Here is a 13,856-nt window from a genome sequence, read left to right on the forward strand (position 1 = left end):
AGAAGTGTCTGTCAGATGAGACCCTCATAGTTCCTCTCAAGGAACTCACTATCGATGACCAGCTGCGCTTCGTCGAGGAACCAGTAGAGATTACTGATCGAGATGTTAAGATTCTCAAGCGTACTAGAATACCTCTCGTCCGAGTTCGTTGGGATTCCCGTCGTGGCCCAGAGTATACCTAGGAACGAGAAGACCAAATGAAACTCAAGTACCCCCAGTTGTTTAAGAAAAGTGCAACCACTACTGAGGCTGAAGCTACTGCAGAATTTCGGGACGAAATTCCAAATAAACGAAGGGATGATGTGACACCCCAGGAAAACCAGGAAACCAACGCAACATAGCTAGCTTCCTCAGTAACCACGTGCCAAATTTCGGGACGAAATTTTCTTAACAGGGGGAGAATGTGACAACCCTCAAAATTACATGTATTCCGTACAATTTATTAATGATGATTAAAGTGCTTAATGACTGTGCTAAATCATTTAACTGCTTTCTGATCGGAGTGTCGCGCTCCGGTCAAAGATAATATTTATAAACCTGTTAGGACCGGTTTGACTCCGAAACGATTGCGTATGAACTCGTACGACGTGCGGAATCCGTGTACGAGCAAAACCGAAACACACGAGACGTACTATTAACGTGATTCTTTGATAGATCTGAAAAGATACAAGAACCGTGAATCACCTTTTGCCTTTCTCTCTCTACTTTCTCTCTCTAGCTTCTCTCTCTAACCTCTAAGCTCCAAAGATCAAAATGGCAAAAGTTTTTAACTAAAAGCCTAAGGCTTCTATTTATAGGCCAAAGGTGATAAGGAATCTTTCCTTATTTACAATAATGCCACCTTGCCTTTAGTAACAAGATATTACATTGTAAACACTATAGTTCTTTTGTTTCAGCTACGAACTGAGATGACGGAGGCGATAGACATTAATGTACTAACAGACTCCCCCTTGGATATTGCCGTAGTCAATCTCAAATCTTTAGACTTGTAGCTTCTTTTCTTTTCTTTCTCTCTCTCTTTAGCTTGAATATAATCCCGATGGATCTATCTTCAGCTTCAGCTCCCCCTTTCGGTGAACTCTTCAGGCTCCCCCTTTCGTCAAGCTTCCGTGCTTTGGGATCGACACCTGGCTTTCCAGTTACAAGCTCTTCCAGAAACGATACCTGGCTCCTTACACGCTTCCGTTGGAATTGAGCTCGTCTTCAGACTCCCCCTCAGACTCAGCTGTCGGGATCGTAGTCTGGAATAACATCTGCAACACTCATACGTTTATAAGTGACAATGTTTTGAAATTGTCCAGAAATCGTAATCTGGCTCTGTAAACTTTCTAAAACAAGATCCTGATTTTAAGATATAATAATATGAATATATCCAGGATTATCTTGACTCTCTCTCCCCCTAAAATACTTCAAAGATTTGACAGTATATAAGAATCCAAATCGAAAAACTGACTCTTTTAAGATTTTAACAATATGAGCTTTCAAATCTCTCACGATTGATCATCCAAGTCCAAATTAATGACCTTGGAGATATCACAAACTGTTTTTAAATTTTGATTTTAATTTTAAAAACATCAAGTTTCAAATTAATGAACTTGATTTATTTTCTAGAAACATGATTAGCATACTTAGATCTTGAAACTTAGCATTCAGACATCGGTTGTCAAAAATAAAGCAGAAATCAAAATCTTTTTGTATTTTTCTGAAAGTATAAAGCAGTAAAGACATATGTACAAATATATTTACAGACAATATTTTTGTTTGAGTTCGTGTAAGAGGATCATATCAGTTTTTGAAACAAATCACTAGCATCGTTAAGCTTTAATCATTTTAAGTTCTAAACGATTTACCTCGATTGACGATATAGTTGTCCTCTTAAGTTTTCACACAATTTTCAATCTATTCAGGATACATTTTAGATGTTTTAGGAACTTAGCTCAATTTATGTGTCCCACCTCTTGAATATACTCCCGTATCCAGAATCTCAATATTCAGTCTTACAGGCAAGAGTACAACAATGATGTCTGTACATAAATTAGGGGTTAAATGCGAGAATTGAGGGATCTCAGGTCAGAACTTCCGTTCAGCAGAGAGATATCAATTTCGACTTTGCGGTGTGTCCCCTTTAGAGGATCTTTTAGCTACAACAGATGATTATCAATTTTATTGTCTAATCACTGAGGGCTAGAATGCTATGTTTCAAGCATTTACTGCAAAGCATTATCCAAGGACTAGGTCAGAACTACCGTTCAGCAGAAGTCCCGGAATAATACCCCAGACATCATAGCGTATTAACACCTAGTATATCAGAATACAAGACCTTTCAAACGAGATTTCAGGGGTTACCTATATATCCAAGTAGTGTTCCCCACAAATTTCGCAAGTTTGAAATTTTAGGTTTATATCCCGAATAAATCTACTAAATGTACAAAAACCTATCGTCACATCATCAGTGAGATCGTTTATCACATTATAGCATTACATTTCTTTAGCATGCTGTGATAGTCCACTGATGTACTATCATTTCCTCTTTTAACAACAAAACTCAAATTTTGTGAATTTTATCATGTTTTTGACTTTTTCAAATTTTCTAATGTTTTTGGATTTTCTGATTATAATATTTCTGACAATAATATCTCTTACTCCCCCTAAAATTCAAAACCATTTAAAGAAAATTTGACAACCTGATACTGATAGCTTTGTCTCGCCATCCATTTTCTGCTTCTCATACACTGATTTACAGAAAACATATTGTACCCCCATGATTTACAACACATTGATCTTTTACAGTTTGAAAACCGTTTTTCAATCTTGTGAAATTAATCATGTTTGTTCAGCCGTGAGGGTTTCGGCGTATTCAATCAGAACATCCCCTGATAACAAACTATTTTCCCATTATGATTTCAAAACACTTAAGTTTGTTTTAATCAACATGGTTTTTCCGGAAAATAAGTTTTGTTTAATTCACACACGGGGTTTATTCATCACCTTGTTCTTTCATCAATTAATTCGAAAGTTAAATCAAGTACAACTTAATGTCCTTGATAAAACATTTCTCAAGAAAGATGCCGATTCCTACTCCTCAATTACCAACCTGGGAGTTCCGGCAAATTCAAATAACATATTTTTGAATTTTTTTTTTATTTATGAAAAATTTAGAGACAAACATATTTTGATTTTCAAATTTTTTTTACAAAATGAAAACTTATTTTTGGTTTTTTTTTTTTTTTTTAAATTTTCAATTTTTTAGAGTTTTTGAAAGTATAGTTTATTTATGTACAGAAATCAAACAAACTCCCTGTTTAACCGTTGCAGGGATCAGCAGCCTCCGGTGCCAGGCTGCTTCGTTTCTCCTTTGGTTGACATTCAATTTTCTTCAGAAACACCTGCACATTCAAATTTTATCAAATACGACCCAATAATTTCCTTTTTATTAAAGATGGATGCCGATTCATGCTTCGCGATAAAGGAAGCTCCGGCAAATCAAATTGTTTAATCAAACATTGTATTCACCCAAGCCTCACCAGCCTTGGGTGTAACCTTGACTCTAGCAATCTGAATTTTAAAGTTTTCGGCCTTAAGTTGTGGAAAATTTGCATCATAATCAATCGAAATTAACTCCTCAGCCTTTTTCACCTCATAAGTTGAACTTTCTGTTTCTGTTTTCGATTTCCAGATTTGTTTTTGTTTCTCATTTTTAACCAAAACAACATGTTTCTTAACACTCCATGTTTGACCTTTTGGAGTCCCACGTTTGTAAAAATGTGACTCTTTTTGAACATTTGGACTCTGAACAACATCTTTTGGTTTCCAAAATTGGTTTGGTTTAGTTGCATCAACAGTTGTTTTCCAACTTTGTGTTGTTCTAAGTTCGGGTGTCACTGGTTTCCAAATTTGTTGTGAGTCAGCCTTTGACAATTTCGGCTTCCAAGTTTGCTTTGATTCAAACTTGGTCGACTTTTGATTCACAACTTCAGATTTCTGTTTTTGAACATAAACAGACTTCTTTTTCGTCTCAACACCAACAGGTTTCAGATTTGGACATTTGCGAGCAAGATGTCCTGTTTGATCACATTTAAAGCATGTTCTCTTTGAAACATCTTTGACCTGTTGTTGTTGCTTTTTCTGGGCCTGAAACTCTTCATTTGACTGTTGTCTAAATTTGAGTTCTTTCTCTTCTTCTGAACTTGTTCCGTGAACGAAGTTCATTTTTGCCTGAAAATTCGGAGTTTTATTTTTATTCCAATTTTGTTTCTTCTTATAACCCAACCCAGCCTTCATGTTTTTCTTCTTGTAACCAGATTTGTTATAAAAAGTTTTGTGACCTTTACCAGCAAATTTTGGAATTTCAGATTTTTCAATCTCAACCATCTTGAAAACTTTGTCAATCTTTTCTGAAATCACATTCTGAATCGGGAATACAACGTCTAAGAATAATTTGTCCGATCCAATCATGGTATAAACCAATCCCTTTGAATCATCATTCAAACTTTTCTCAGATTTTGTGTTCTTCAGATATGCATCATGAAGATTTCCTTCATCTTCATCATGTGATTCAGATTTACCTGTATGAACCGACTCTTCGTTCAAGACACTTTCAACGACTTTACCTACCACCTCTGAATCATGAGAATCATCAGATTTGGAATAGGTTATATCAATGTTGTCTGGCAATTGGTCTACCATGTTGAAAGCTTTTTCGACCTTTTCTTCATCATAAAATGCAAACTTTTCCGGTGGTGGAACTTGATGAAACTCTGAGCCAATGCCTTTCTTGTTCTGCTCAGACTCACCATCACCCGGTTTTATATTGAAAATTCGTTCAAGCACATATGACGACACATGGTAACTTTTTAACTTGTTGTTTTCCTGTTCTAAATCAACAATCTGTTGCTTTAGCTTAGCAACATCCTCAATATATGAATTAACAACATCTTGTTTTATAGCATACATTCGTTTTAGCTCTTTTGTTGTTTCAGACATATAATTCATTCTAGATTGAGCATATTTCATTTCGTCTTTCACCCTTTTATATGATTCTTTTATAATCTCATATGATAATTTCATTGAATCATATTCCTTTTTTATTTCTTGACAAGCAATTTCTTTTTGTTCACATTCATTTGTTATTTTCAAAACGTTTTCTTTCAAAACTTTATTTTCTTTTTCCAATTTGTTACATCTTTCAGAAAATTTTTCATCATTTTCTTTAAAAACCTTTTCTTTTTCTAACATTTCTTTGCATTTATTTTTGAAAATGTTTTCGATTTTTGTGAATTCAAGATCTTTTGTTCTGAATTGCTCATCTTTTTCAGTACAAGCTCTGCACGGTTCCATGCATTTCTTGCACTGTTCAAATGGTTTTAAGACTTCAGAATCAGAATTTACCTTAGTGATAGGCACCTCGGTGTTTTCAGCTGCCTCTGGCTGCTTTATCTCAGCATCATTCTTCTTTTCTTCAACACTGATTCCCTCACCAACATCACCATCTTTCTCATTCTTATTCTTTTCTTCTATCTTCACTTCTTCTTCAATTTGCTGTTCTTCAACTACTTTCACAACTTCAGCTTCCACAGCTTCTGTTTCAACTTCTTCAGCAACCTTTTTCAGATTAACCACCATCTCTTCAACACTCTTCTTCATTTTCTCTTCATCCCTTTTTCTCAAGCATGACAGCATAGCATATCGGATATCTTTTTCGTATTGTTTAACATATGCATCATCTTTCGTCACTCTTCTGTAATATTCAGCTCTCAACGGGACAGCAAGAAGAACATCAACAAAGATTATATCTTTCTTTGGAACAACTGGTTCTCCTTCTCTGTTGTAATAACACTCTCTCTTCTTGTCCCATCGTTTGTTGCTGACAGCATTCTCATATTCTTCCTGCATCTCATCCATTCTTCTGTAAACCACATCTCTTTCTTTATGTGTTTTCTCACTCAAGATCTCTTCTCGAGTTTTCTCTTTGTTCTCAATCTTTTCTTCATGGTTTTTAGCAGGTTCTTTTTCTTCTTTAATTTCAGCAACATTCGCAAACTTTCTTGGTGCTGTCGTAGCTTTCCCATGAGCCGTTTTGCGAACAATATCATTACGATCTTCTTCTGGACAAATTTGAGACCAATCATATCCTTCATCAGGATATATGACAGGACAAGCTCTTGAAGTTGTTTTTGGTCTATCTTCAATCAACTTTGGCTCTTCTCTGCTTCGATGGTAGATCGCCTTTTGATAATAATCATCATTGAAAGGACGTTCATTTCTTTCAGCAGCTTCTGCATTCTTACACTCTCTTTTGAAATGACCCTTTTGCTTGCATTTGAAGCAGGTCACTTTTGACTTATCGAATCCAAGCTTTGTTGATGGACCACCAAGAGATTGTTTCCCAGTAATTTCCATGTATCTTTGAGCTCTCCTAATGCAGCTTGCTAAACACCAACGAATATCAATAAGCTCCATCTCCTCTGGATCAATCTGGTCATAGTCTTCTTTCGTCAGTTCAGAATTACCGATTTTTCCAGCTACCAGACCTTCATATGATTCCAGGACAGATGCAAGAAAGCTCATTTGCTGCTTCGCTGCATTGATACTCATTGCTGGAGAATTTTTCAGTTTAAGAGCAATGTTGCATAAAATTTCATCTGTGTCTTCTGAGTTTGTTTGTGAAGATGAATGATATCCAGAATGATGACTTGTTGACGTTGTTTGAGATTCATTCATCTTTTCACCAATGAATGCTGTCTTTGGTGAACCAACGCCTTTCTCTGAAAGTACACTACTTTTGTAATACAAGCCAACATTCTGTTGACGTGAAGACTCTGTCATCTTGCTTTGTTTCTGCAGCTCTAGATCATGACTCTCAATCTTTTCAAATAATGTATCAAGAGAAATTGTATCATATGAATCATCATTTTTCAAAATAAACACAAACGTTTGCCACTGATCAACTCGTGGTAACGCTTCAATCACTTTATCGATGATTTCTTCTCTTGTTTTAGCAATTTCAAATCTTTCGAGTTCGATTTTTAGGTGACAGAATCTTTCTATCATTTGTCTCACCGATTCTCCTTTTAAACTATCAAAAAGATCAAATTCTTTTTTAATTAGCGCGATTTTGTTCTTTTTAATTTGTTTGCCACCCTCAGCTTTAATACGTAAAGCTTCCCAAACCGATTTGGACGTCCCGCTATGATTTAATAATGCAAATATATCGTTTCTAATTGCTGACTGTATCAATGCGATCATCCTTTGTTCGGCGGCAAATTCTGCTCTGTCGTCTCTGGAGAATTTTTTGAACTGTAAATCTTCACCTTTGTCATCTTTTGGTTTTTCGTATCCGTACTCAAGACAAAACCAACTTTCATGTGCATACGCTTTTGCCCAATTAATAAATCTTTCTCTCCACCAAGTGTAATCTTCAATGCTTTCAAGCGTTGGTGGTTTAGAATGCGTTCCGTAGAAATTATCATGCTTGATGTTCTCATTGATTGCCTTCGTGATGGTTTTTGGTGTAACAGTTGTAACTTCGGATGATTCAGATGTGAATGCGTTGAAAAACGTGTTATAAAATTCCTCTGCCATGGTTTGATCTTCTGAATTACCTTGAATCACCTGAATGAATTTTGTAAACAACTGATTAGTTCAAAGATTTTTAACAAACTTGATTTTGAAAGTTAATTGATTTGATATGATTAAAAATTTTTATGATTCAAATCAATTCTAAAATATTTATTCAATTTGATTTTCGTCAACCGATTGGATGGGGATGGTTACAAGTCGATCGAGTGAGAGGTGTTGCTAGCCGATCGAGTAGAAAAGGTCTCTGTTCGATCGAGTAGGAAAGGATACTGTTCGAGTGGGACTTTGCTAGCTGATCGAACAGCTGTTCGATTGAAGTATTGTAGCGGTGGTGCTAGCCGTTCGGCTAGGAATGCTGTGCTGTTCGATCGAACAGAGTCAAAAAGTCAAAGTGTTTAGTAAATGTTATGCTGCTACTCGATCGAACAGGGTCAAAAATCAATGGCTTTTAATGAATGCTGCTGTTCGAGTGACTGACTTTCTAGCCGATCGAACAGCTGTTCGATCGAGTTACCTACTCGATTCACACAACCTTCTGTTCGATCGAGTAGGAAGTAGTGTTCACTCGGTTAGGGACAAATGCTGGCCGTTCGGTTAGCACTTGCTAGCCGATCGGTTAGGATTATTACTAAAAGCTTTAACACTTCTCAAAGATCTGCTATTCGATCGAATATCTGTTCGAACCAATTTTAACCAGCTGTTCGATCAAGAGTTTCTAGCCGATCGGTTAGCACTTTGCTAGCCGATCGGTTGGGAATGGATGCAGTTCGATTGGTTGAAAAAGGAGGTGAGTCCTAGTCGTTCGACTAGGTCAACAAGTCAACGTTTTTAAAGAATGTCAGAGGTTTCTATTCAATCGAACAGGAGGTGCTAGCCGTTCGATTAGGCCAACCGATAGAACAGCTGTTCGATTCAAAATTCCTGTTCGATCCAAAATACCTGTTCGAACGGTTAGCACTTTGCTAGCCGTTCGACTAGCCTAACCGAACGGTTGGTCTACTCGATTCAAGTTCCTGTTCGATTAAACTTCCTGTTCGAACCAAAATCCTATTCGATCGAGTGACCTGTTCGAACGAGTTGCTAGTTCGATCGAACAAGAACTGATGAACAGTTTGACGAACGGTTTCAGCAAAAAGTTCACAAAAACGCAGATTTCTCCCAAACGACTTGGAATTTTGACCTGAAAATTTGTAGGATCATAGATCAGATATAGGCGCACAACATATCAAAATTTCATCCAATTTCAACCGTAAAAACACTGTTAATTTTGAGATTTTCAGATAAAAACGTGAAGAACAAGAAAGTTAAGAAGAATTTGACAAATCTGAGTAAATTTGACTCTGAATCTGAAGGATTTCTGTGCGAATTCGTGCGTTTGATCTGTGCAATCGAGCTCCTGCTCTGATACCACTTGTTAGGACCGGTTTGACTCCGAAACGATTGCGTATGAACTCGTACGACGTGCGGAATCCGTGTACGAGCAAAACCGAAACACACGAGACGTACTATTAACGTGATTCTTTGATAGATCTGAAAAGATACAAGAACCGTGAATCACCTTTTGCCTTTCTCTCTCTACTTTCTCTCTCTAGCTTCTCTCTCTAACCTCTAAGCTCCAAAGATCAAAATGGCAAAAGTTTTTAACTAAAAGCCTAAGGCTTCTATTTATAGGCCAAAGGTGATAAGGAATCTTTCCTTATTTACAATAATGCCACCTTGCCTTTAGTAACAAGATATTACATTGTAAACACTATAGTTCTTTTGTTTCAGCTACGAACTGAGATGACGGAGGCGATAGACATTAATGTACTAACAAAACCCAAATTACCCTTAACAATGTGTTAGTGGTAGTAAGGGGTCGATCCACGAAGAGTATGTGGTTTGTGTATGGATTCGAATGAATTATAAACAATTGTCACAATTTATGAAGCTTGCTAAAGTATTTTTGAGTTTTCGTTTAATTGAAAGATGTGAAATTTGATTACTGAAATTGAATTGCTTAATTAACAACTACTACGTAACGATTGCAAAAGTTTCTGGATATGAAAACAATAATATTAAAAGGGAATCACACCCGGTTTCGGTAATTATCAACCTAGGATTTCTACAAGTTCTAGTTTCAACTCAAATGCATTTGATTAACGGATTTAGTGTACCGTGACTTAGGTGCTACTAACTATCAACGCCCCGAAGAACGGACAAAAAGACACTTTGTAATCAACACAAGTAAATCCTAACAATGACAATGTACAATTACATATCACCATTTCGCGAAGTCATAACTTTTAACATCGCTCGACAATTCACGAATTCGTAACAAATGTAATACTATTGTCAAGAGTTTCAAAAACCAAATACAAATTGTCACTAAGTCAAAACAAGAACAATTCAAAACCCTAGAATTAACAACTACCTACACCGGGGTGAAACCGAGATGATTAGCCGCTCATGGTTGAAGAAGCTTGATCACCGGATGTTTGGAACGCGGAAGGATTCATCTTTGAAGCTTGATTGGATGAAGAAATGATGGATGATTGGGGTTTGTGGGTGAGAATGGTGAGTGTGAATGAAGGATGGAGAACTAGGGTTAATGGAGGAATTGGGGATTTGATGGTGATTCGGTTGTGTAGATGATGGATGATGGAATGGTTGGTGATTGAGAGTGTAAGAGATGGTGTGTAATGGCTCCAAGATGATTATTCAAACTCAAGAGAAGTGTAACTCCCGAAATCAATGAGTGAGAGCCAATAAAATTCGAGATTAACCCTTTAATCATCAAGTTTCGCGTTTTGAAAAACCATCACCCGTTGCCGACGGGCCTGACCCCGTCGCCGACGGGTCCCCAAAAGCATAAATGCCTCCGACGGGCTAAGTGACTGGTTACGGGAAAAACATGCCTACGGGTTTATCTGGAAGGCGTCGCCGACGGTCTGGACCCCGTCGGCGACGGGCTCTCCTTTGTGAATCCTCCGTTTTCCGCTCCTAACTCTCCCGGTTGATCCATGACGCGTTCTAGTGCTCCGGTTTTCGACCCGGTGACCCGTAAAGCTCCCGAAAAGCTCCTTAAACTCCATCAAACCTGCAAAACACATTCTTGATTAAAAGTAGGCTATTCGAAACTAAAACTTACGTAAAAACGTTAAGTTAAACAATAACAAGCACCGGTTTTCAACCACGTATCACATCCCCACACTTGTCTTTTGCTTGCCCTCAAGCAAATCTGTCTTTCACTTTCACGTGGGTCGAACAACAAATGCATATCCCATTCCCGAGACAGGGGTTAAGGTCTATTGTCATACAAAAGTTCACACTCTTTACACATTTCACATATTTACCGGTTAAGTGAATAATTCACATATACTAATGGTTATCCAAGATTAACTCGCCCGTAAAACTAACAACTCATGCATATCCCTCACAATGTGCTCTCCACTCGGCTTAAAATTTGCTAACATGTGTAATGTATTAGCATTTCAACAATCAATCGCTCAAAACCGATTAGAACACGTACCCGCATAGGCTTGCAACTCAATCGTTCTCCACTATCGAACACAAATACTAAGTGTGACAACTCGAACTTTAGACTCACTTTGTGTAACGATACGTGGTTATGAGAACGTTGTTTATTGAATAATTATGTGATTTTGTTATTACGTGTGTTGTGCATATAATATGTGTATGTATGTAAACGAGCCAAACCGCACAAGGCTACACAACTTGAACCGCACAACACCACTCGCACAAGCCCTTTGGGCCACTCCTTGTTCTCGGGTCCATTAGGTAACCAAGTGGGCTCGGCCCACTCCCCATTCGCAACACAAAACCGGAACAAGGGACTTGTTTTACTACTTTTGCTAAACACAAACACACACAAGAAAACCCTAGTTGCTTCTTTCTCTCTCTCGGCTTGTTTGGAACTCGACGGCAGGACCATCATCTCGATCGGATCATACTCTCTTGGTTAGATTCAATCGGTTAGTGTTAAGTTTATTATGATCGATATGTTGATACTTGTTATAACTGCCATGATGATGATGATATAGGGTTCTTGTATGATTGAGTTTGCTAATGTGATTATGCATGTTCTTATCATGAAAATTGATACTCATATATGGTAAATGTTCACACACAAATCGGATTGTTATTGTTATGTAAAAACCGAGTGATGTTATGTAGTGAATACATGCTTATATGAATCGGTAGAAGCTAGTGATAACCGGCTGTTATGATTGTGATTCGGATTGAAACTTATTCATGTGCTAAATGAGTCAAACCAGGTTAGTAGTCTCGGCCGCATGATCAGGATATTGATAGATATTGATCATAAGTATTAGGATGGTGAATTGTTGATTTTTCACGTTTAAACCGGTTAGAGTTCATGTGGGTTCTTGATAAAATACCCTATTTGATCGATAGTATGCTAATGATTTGTTGAAATTATGTTAATTGATCTGATTACCGAAACTGACCAAACTGTTAGCTGAAATCACGGGGTATAATTGACTAGAAATATGGAAACCAGTTACACCGCCGGTTGCGACTCAGATTGCGAGTCGAAATCTCACCGTCTCGACTCGAGACCACAACCGCACGAACCGCAATCATGGTTGCGAGTCCCGTTGCGACTCGTAACCAGCACATGACCAGTCGTAACCAGACCATGATGAACCGAGATCTCCATTTCGACTCGCAACCAGCTGTTGCGACTCGTAATCTCCGGTTGCGACTCGAGATCTCCGTTGCGACTCGAGACCACCCTTTACACGCACACTGTTGGGCCTTCACTGTCACGGGCCCAATCTATTGAGCCCAACGATTTGAATGGTGGACTGTTTATTAATGGACTTGTATGTGTTTGCTATTTGGGCCGATTGAGAATCTGGATTGTTTTGTTATTGGGCTGCTTATGTCATTGGGCCGGGTAAGAATGGACTTAGAACAATTGGATCCTCACATGCTATGTCTTATCTGTTTACGTGCGTACATGTTTGCCATGACTATACGTGATTACCATATACGTGCTATATACGAACCTGACTCGTATGATAACCATGATAGGACGTGAGTGACCATTTACTTGCTACTTATATTCCTTGTGTATCTGCCGAGCAAACCAAGGTGAGTTCACACAGCCAAGGCATGGGATTCCCGGGTTGGGAATTGGGTTGGATATGATGAATAAGGAATGATTACTCGTACTTACGCATATACCAGACTATAGACCATCGTCCTCAGGTTAGTCAGGACACGTTACGTAAAGCCTACGTAACCCAGTATATTTGCCATAAGTCTCCCGGGTCGGGAGGGACACGTTACGTAAAGCCTACGTAACCCAATACCATCCACTGGCTTCCAGGTCGGAAGGCCACGCTGCGTAAAGCCTACGTAGCCCCCACGCGTACCACTGTCCTCGGGGAAGGGCACGTCACGTAAAGCCTACGTGACCCTGTACGTTTTCCTGTTCTCGGTGAAGAAGAACACATGGTCGGAAGTTAGTCTAGTAAGTACCGTTAATGAGAAGCCCTCATTAACCGGGATGAACATGGGAAGTCCCCACCTTTAGTACACACTAGTATGGGAAGCCCCCACTAGCTATCCTGATGCATTACGTTATGAACCTACTTTCTGTGAACTCGCTCAACTAGTTTGTTGATTATTTGCTGCATGCCTTGCAGGACCTTAGGTATACTTGGGAGCTTGCACAGGGAAGGAGCAGGTCGTTGTGGGCAGATGGATCGTTAATGATGTCGAACTCTTAACTCGTTTTGAATTTACTTTACTATGCTTCCGCTACTTAAACAGTGTTTGGTTTTGAACACCAATTATGTCTTTGATTATTATTAAATGCTATGTTTGATATAATTGGTGGCTTGATCCTGGTCAGTCACGCTCCCAAGCGGTGGTACTCCGCGTGTGGGATTTTGGGGGTGTGACAGATTGGTATCAGAGCCATTGGTTATAGAGAACTTGGTTTTAATATGGGAAAACGTTTTTATTAAAACCGGACTATAACCAGTACAGTGCTCTCAACGATCCACAACGACGCTTCGCTCCACGTGCAAGACTCGACATCCTAGGTAATAAGGTTTATGTTATTGCCTGTTTGCTAGAACTGCTTAGAACTTTGCTCGCATTACGCTTAGATACACATGCTTTGATTTCATGAGAACACCTATATGCCTACGCTTTTCTGTCATCGCCCTACTCGCGAACCATTCTTACGTATGCTACTTGTTACTATGAAGATCATGTCTGGACGAATCAACATGACACAAACC

This window comes from Helianthus annuus, chromosome 13 (genome assembly GCF_002127325.2).
Source record: "Helianthus annuus cultivar XRQ/B chromosome 13, HanXRQr2.0-SUNRISE, whole genome shotgun sequence".
Taxonomy (NCBI): Eukaryota; Viridiplantae; Streptophyta; class Magnoliopsida; order Asterales; family Asteraceae; genus Helianthus; species Helianthus annuus.